A 7,047-nucleotide genomic window follows, 5' to 3' on the forward strand; every position below is an offset into this window, starting at 1 on the left:
GAAGTTCTTAGTAGCTGTTTTACCACTGATTCATGGCTTACTTTCAACGTATTTTAAACTTCAGGATTTTATTTGAACTTCATTCAGATGTAACATAAACAGATTTTTAACAATCCCTTTGAGTTAAACTTCTATACTCTTTCTTTAAACTGACAGGGGTACTACATGATAAAGTAATTCAGTACAGCTTGCCTTGTTTGGTCTGAATTTGAATGTGGTTTGGAATTTAAAGAAGGCTGTCGATCTGTAGCATCCAATCTGTTCAAAAATTCCTTATTTCAATTAATAGCTGACAACAATTTCAGCATTTGAAATTACATAATATTTTTTTGATACATCTCAGTGAGCTGAACTCCAGCCTCTGCTGCAGATTTTCCCTGTTACTGACTGTTCTCAAATGCTCCATATTTAAGCAGGGTTTTCTCCTGTAGGGATTATGTTTAAGTCTCATTTCAGGAAAATGGCAAGGAGCTGACAGGAGACTTTTCTTTGAAAGTTGTTTTTGGTTTTTTTACATTAGTGTGATAATTTTACAGCCTTAATAAACCTTAAAATCTTGACACTTCTCAATGCTCTGCTTATCCAAGCTATCCATGACTTGCAATTAACAGGCACTAGCTTTCAAAAACTTGAAACCATTTTACAAATATGCTGCTATGTTTGCTGGTTCAAAGCACCTAGCCAGCTGCTGTAGGAAGAGAAGCTGAAATCAATTACTATATATTAGTAACATCATGGACCTCATATGTCGAAGTTAGTACTTTCATTTTTGTGTTACCACACTGTAGTACTTAATTACTTCTGCGAGCCCTTAAACTGAAGCCCAGATGCTCAGACTTCAGTTGTGGGTTAGTATGGTGTCTGTAAGTTCGAAGGTTGCTATACTTAGCTTGCTTTAACTGGATGGAAGACTACTCTGTTGCGTGTTAATGCTTTATTTTTTTTGTTAAACTAAGTTTTCTAACCTTTCAGGCACCAGAAGACAAACTCTGTCAAAAGAGGTAGTAAAAAACATGGTGCTCAACACAAGGCAGTTAATGCCTCAAATTTTCATTTCAACTCTCAAGACCATGTTTGGAGTATACGTAATAGGCTAGAGAAAGCATGTGGTAGCTGACTCTTAGCTGAGTTTTTACTTCTCCACAGTTGAACTTTGAATACTTTAGCCACTTAATAAACATGTAAAAATAACAGTGAAAACAACTAAAGGTGACTTGGCACTGCAGAATCCTAAACTGCAGAGGTGCTCATGTTACTTACCTGATTCATTAAGGGTTGTTTTCCATCTTCCTGCTCAGAAGGAAAGAAATCACTGCAACGTGATCTGTAACAAATTTTAAACAAAACTGCAATTAAGAGCTATACCTACCAGCCACCTTTACAAAGTGCTGAAATGGCTTAATAAAAAAAGGCGGCAGTCCTTGAATGTGGCATAGTTGGAAAAGTTTGTTTACATAGTCTAAACATATCTCCACAGGACGGGGGGAGGGAAAAGATGGGAGTGTTAGAATTTAAAGCAGTGTTTCAAGTATGCAAATTGTTCACTATGTATGTAAATGGCGTTCTTATTAGTGACAGATCATGTGCAAATTGACAATACTTCAATTTATTTTTGAATGGCAATATAGCTTGTCAAGGTTGTGTATAATTATAATAAATATATAAACTGCTACTTGAACCATGAATGGCCACCCAAGACCTCATTTTTACGTCAGTGTTCTTAAAAGGAGCTTTGTCCAGTATCGTCAGTTCATAAAATGTATGTTTGCCCAAAAGACCACAGGTAAGAAATGGGCACTTTTGGTGGCTCACCCTGTCTTGCTGACTTACTTAGGTGTCATTTCTCTTATGCTTCTCTGTCCCAGTCAGCTGCAGACTCTTCTGCTGACAACTCCCAACAGGTGAGTTATGTGTGAACACTGCCTCCATCCTCTGCAGCCCAAACTACTGCTTTCCTTCTGGGGAACTCTAGTCAATCTTGCACCTGCAAACACGTGTGCCTTTGGATGAGCATAAATTACCAAATTTCAAGTAATTAATCTCTTACAAATTACTTATTGCAACATACAAACAAGCTTAAGGTAGTTTGCCTGTATTTCGAAGCACTTGGCGAAACTGATGGTTTTGGGCATTGCTGGTTCTCTGAGAAGATCTGGAAGTAACAGCAGTAAAGCAGCAGTCAGTGGGCTTGCTCCAATTCTTTCATGTCCCAGCAGTGCAACAGGACTCCCTCTGTGCTCCCCCAGTGTGCAATGACTGTAGGGTACCTGCATAACCTATACAAATGACCAAAAACCATGACTCAGCATGTTTATATCTCTCTTCCTCAATACACTTTAAATGCTCCACAGTCTGTCTGCATTTCTTCCAGGCTTTGCATACTTGGATCTCAATAAATCAATGAACTCTACTAAAATATTTCAATGCTATCGTTAATTACACAGGCAAGGTTTGGATTTTAGGGGTGAGGAAAGGTCCTTCCTTTTAAAACAATACTCCATTATCAAACACAACAATAAACTCTCCAAAACATCACAAAACACAGCAGATAGGAGAGCTGGAAAGACCTTTGTTTCTCATACGCATTTTTTTGCTGCAGCACTGAATTTTGATAACTTCAGTAGAAAAATATTCTCAGCGAAGACTTCATAAGCAGCAAAGTTTATGAAACCCTGCCTGCCCTGTGGCAAATCCCTAAAACTGCCTTTTGCATTTCTTCATCATTCCTGTCAGTACTAGTGAGCAATAAGAGCACCGCAATTTGCATCTCTGGTGGTTTTGTCTCCCAGGGCTACTTTTTTACAAGTATCTTTTGAATCCAGCTGGGAAATGACAACACAGCACCTGACCAAAAGGATTTTTTAAAGTACTGAATTGTCAAAGCTGGTTCCTAAATAACTTCACAGCTACATATCCTTTCTATTCCTGCATCTTGCCTGAGCACTAGCCAAACAACTGTTTATTTGCCCTACTTTGTGTGCTATATTCATAACATTGGAAATTTAAAGAGGAGTTTTAAGTAATAAACCACACCAGCCTGACAACTCGACAAAACCCCTAACCCAAGAGACAATTGCTTAAATATGTAAAGGGTGGAGTAACAAAATACAAAGTCCCAGCATTTACAAGCAGGGAAACAAAAGTACAGTATAAAAACAAAAAGGAGAGTAAATGCAAATTTTCATGTCTTAAACATTTTCAGTAAGTCAACAAGTAAAATTTAATAAAACAACTCAATATCTACTTATACTTTCTAGGACAGGATCAAATATTAAAATCAAGTAGAATCTATGACAGAATAGAGTCATAAAACTTCTGAACACACTCCAACCTACTGCAAACTACTGCAACCACTGGAGAAAAGGCTTTCAGAAAAAGTTGAGGTACTGAAGATAACTACACACATGCAGAATTAGGTAGGAGCAAAAAGAACTTTGCATAGTTCAGTCTATTTTGAAAACAACTTTTTAATAAACTAATTTAAATAAGAAAACACAAAATCACATTTTTCCTAACTTTTTACTGAAGTAAATCTTGTAGAACTACCTCAGAGGGAGCTAACCTCTACTACTTCTTGTGATTTGCAGTCACCCCTTCCTAATTCCTCTTAGTTTTCTTCCAGGAGGCAGCAGCTTTACAAATGTGTAAATAAAGGCTTAATGTGAGCTCCTTAATATCCTTACAAATGAAAACCAAATAAGACAAAACAAACATGCAGTTGGACTCTTAAATCAATGAGGTTCTATGTGGCCAACAACTGCAAAAGAGTAACTTCCTAGTTATTAGGCATATAAATTTGAAATTGAGGTCATTGACCAATTCTGCAAATATTTACACAGATCTTGACACAAACATGGTGTGATTAAACCTACTGCTGTCAATAGTGCTGCCTGCAATAGCCAGAGTGGAGCACAAGTGTGACTCCTCACCAGATCCGAGCCCAGAACCCCAGTGAAGAGGTCTCCTGCAACTTGCTGTCATTGCTTTGCAGACCCAAACTTTATTTTAAGACTTTATATGCCAACATCCTTCACTCCAGTTCTGTAATTCTGTGATTCACTCCAGTCCAAACACAGCTTTTGGTCTTCAGTTCTAAGCCCTTCCTTAAGCCCCTCTACACTCTGCGCTCTCTTCTCAGATGTTAGGAACAAACAGGTGTATGTGAAAATATGGATTCTGTCATTTCTTAAGACTCATTCAAATAACATTTTGTCAAATCCCAGCAGACACTTCAAAAAGGGACAGATGTTAGTCACTCAGCAGTTCAGCCGTAGCCACAAGAACTGCACCCACTGATACTTCTCTGCAGGCATTCAGAGAAATAGAATTTGCTTCTAGAATATGGCAGTCTTTGAACTCTTTGCACATTTTAAAATAGTCATCACAAAATATGTTAGAAGCAAAACACAGAATATTTTACTTAGTCCCTCAAAAACTTCAAGTAACACCGCACAGGAAATACAAGCCTCATCTTTCCAGGCAGGTCTTTCCATCCATACAGGTGTTTTTTAAAGGACTGAAAATATTACTGGACTGGCTTTACCACAAAAAAGGCAAAATTAAGTTGGCCAGAAGGTAAAAAAAAAAGCCAAAATAAAAGAATTTTTGACAACTAATAACTCCAAACTTGTGTGCTGAAGCTTGTTTTCCATTCATGCAATGGAAGAAGAGATTTCCTACCCTGCAAATCCAACTGGTGGGATGCTCTCTAATGCAGCTCCCAGATGAAGGCATCTTCCACCCACACCTCAGCCTCTCCACAGGAGGAAGTGGCAACTACACTTACTAAAGACCAAAACCTTCTCAATGTACACGCCAGGATGGCCTCCTGGAGGGTGCCATTCAGAGACACAGGTGAAGGCACACCTGGTCTTCTCCACCTGGTCTGACTTCAGGCTTGAGCTAGCAATGGAGCTGCTCAAGATCTACTGGCCTGAGACAGTGCCAATTATGCACACAATAACAACTGAGGGCTGCAAATCTGCGAGCAAACCAGCACTGAATTTGGCAATGTAGTTACTTTCTAAATGAATTGGTGGTTTTAGAAATCAGTTTTCAAATTATGAGTCTAAAAGTCCACATGAAGACTTCAGACTCCTCTTCAGGGAGGATTTATTTGACTTGGTCTATCATGGGAAAGTTTAATTTTCTTCCATATTATAGAAAGTATGAAACATTTATAAATACAATCTGACATAAAAATATAAAATGTATCTAAATTCACTAAGTTGCCAAGACTATGGAAGTTTTTAAAATCATTTTTCTACAACTTTACATGACAGAAATACAGGATTTGCATTTGTCTTTCCTTGCAAGGAAATAAAAAACCACAGACCAAGTCGCTAAACTACCCTGGCAGTACTTTTTCAAGACAAATTAACTGAGCTCAGACAATAGAAACTTATTTTCCAAGTAACTTCTTGCTACATTGTCTTGGCAATATAACAACGCATTAGAGAGGTATTTTGTCTTGCATTCCTTTAGCATAATGTCAGAAATAACACTGCAACAACCTCTTTGGCACAGAAAGGATACTGAGAATCTTAATATGTTAAATTGCTGCTCTAAAATCCTTTGTAAACAACTGGATGTATAAATTACATCTTTATGCTCATATGACTTTTTTTTTCTCATGGATAATACCAATAAACCAACTTTCAAAGCCAAAGGGGCAGACACATGCCCTAATGGTGAAATATGAACTGGAAAAAAGGGGGGGAAAAAATCTATTAGGATTTCAGTCAGGCATACTACAATTTAATTGATATTTTGTTGAGGGAGCTTTCACATGTCATACTGCATCATTCATCATGCTCTTCAAATTCACTGGGATGACCTTAGCAGATATGACTACCCAAGGGATTCAGATCCTTGGCAAATCCAGCCACTTGTCAGGTAACTAAGTGCTAGTTACAACTGAAAATCCACAAAAATAGCTTCAAAGGGAATAATTAAAATTTCTGACATAATAGCCTAGGGAAATACTGAATAGATCTTTATTGAAATTGGTTATTAGCTCTAGGTATCCATATATCAGTGTTGCTGCACAGAAAAATCTGTCCTCTAGTTTTAAGTTTGCATGACTTCACAAGGCAGAATATCACTCATAACGGGACACAGTCCAAATGCTAACCCGTAAGTATCTGCACTGATTTGAACCTCCTTCATCTGTGATGATGCTGTTCTCACTTTGATGTGCGGAATTATTTTAATTGATGTGAGGTCTGTGAAGATTGTGTGATGAATTTAATGATAATTCTAGACCAAACTAGGTCTTCTTAAGAAACAGTTCAAATACTGAGATCACCCTTTCTCACATAATTTATTTTTACTTGTAAAAGTTTCCTCTATTAGAAATTATCACTTAGTGGTCACAAGTGCTGTACAATCAAAAGAATCACAGAAAATGAATCTGGATAGAAGTATTAGAGGTTATCTATCCACCTATGTGCATCAAGGCAAAAATAAAAAAGGTATACCTGTCCTAACAAATGTATGCTTTTTCTTGAAAATTATGGACTTCAGAATCTCAGGAGATAATCCATTATAGTTAGAATATATATGTGGGTTCACAGAACAAAAACACACCAAAACCAATAAACACAAATCTTTTCAATATGTTTTCTTGATATATGGATTTTATAGCTATTGTAAGGGATGGGGTATGACCTCTTACTGTCAACAGTGAGAACTAGCAATAAAGTCCCCGGCTGTGATACAAATTTCCAATCTGAATATGAACAAGTTTATTTTTTGACAAGTGTGTGTAGACTGAGTTCTGCAGGGAAAATAATATGCATATACAAAACACTGAGCACTGCTGGATCTTGAACTCATCTAGAATCTCTTTTCTTTACTGTTGTATAGTTAAAGAACATAAATGTTGTTTCAGTTTCAAATGGTATTCAGATGAGCATATAAGGCTGTGGGAAACTGTTCTTCTCCTTCCCCACGTAAATCTAAACAAAATGCCTTTTAAGCCAGCAAAGGCCTTCTGCTGTTTACTCCCAGCTAACGGACCTGCTGCTCAAGGACATATGAAAGCAA

Source organism: Apus apus, chromosome 4 (assembly GCF_020740795.1).
Source record: "Apus apus isolate bApuApu2 chromosome 4, bApuApu2.pri.cur, whole genome shotgun sequence".
In the NCBI taxonomy this organism is placed as follows: Eukaryota; Metazoa; Chordata; class Aves; order Apodiformes; family Apodidae; genus Apus; species Apus apus.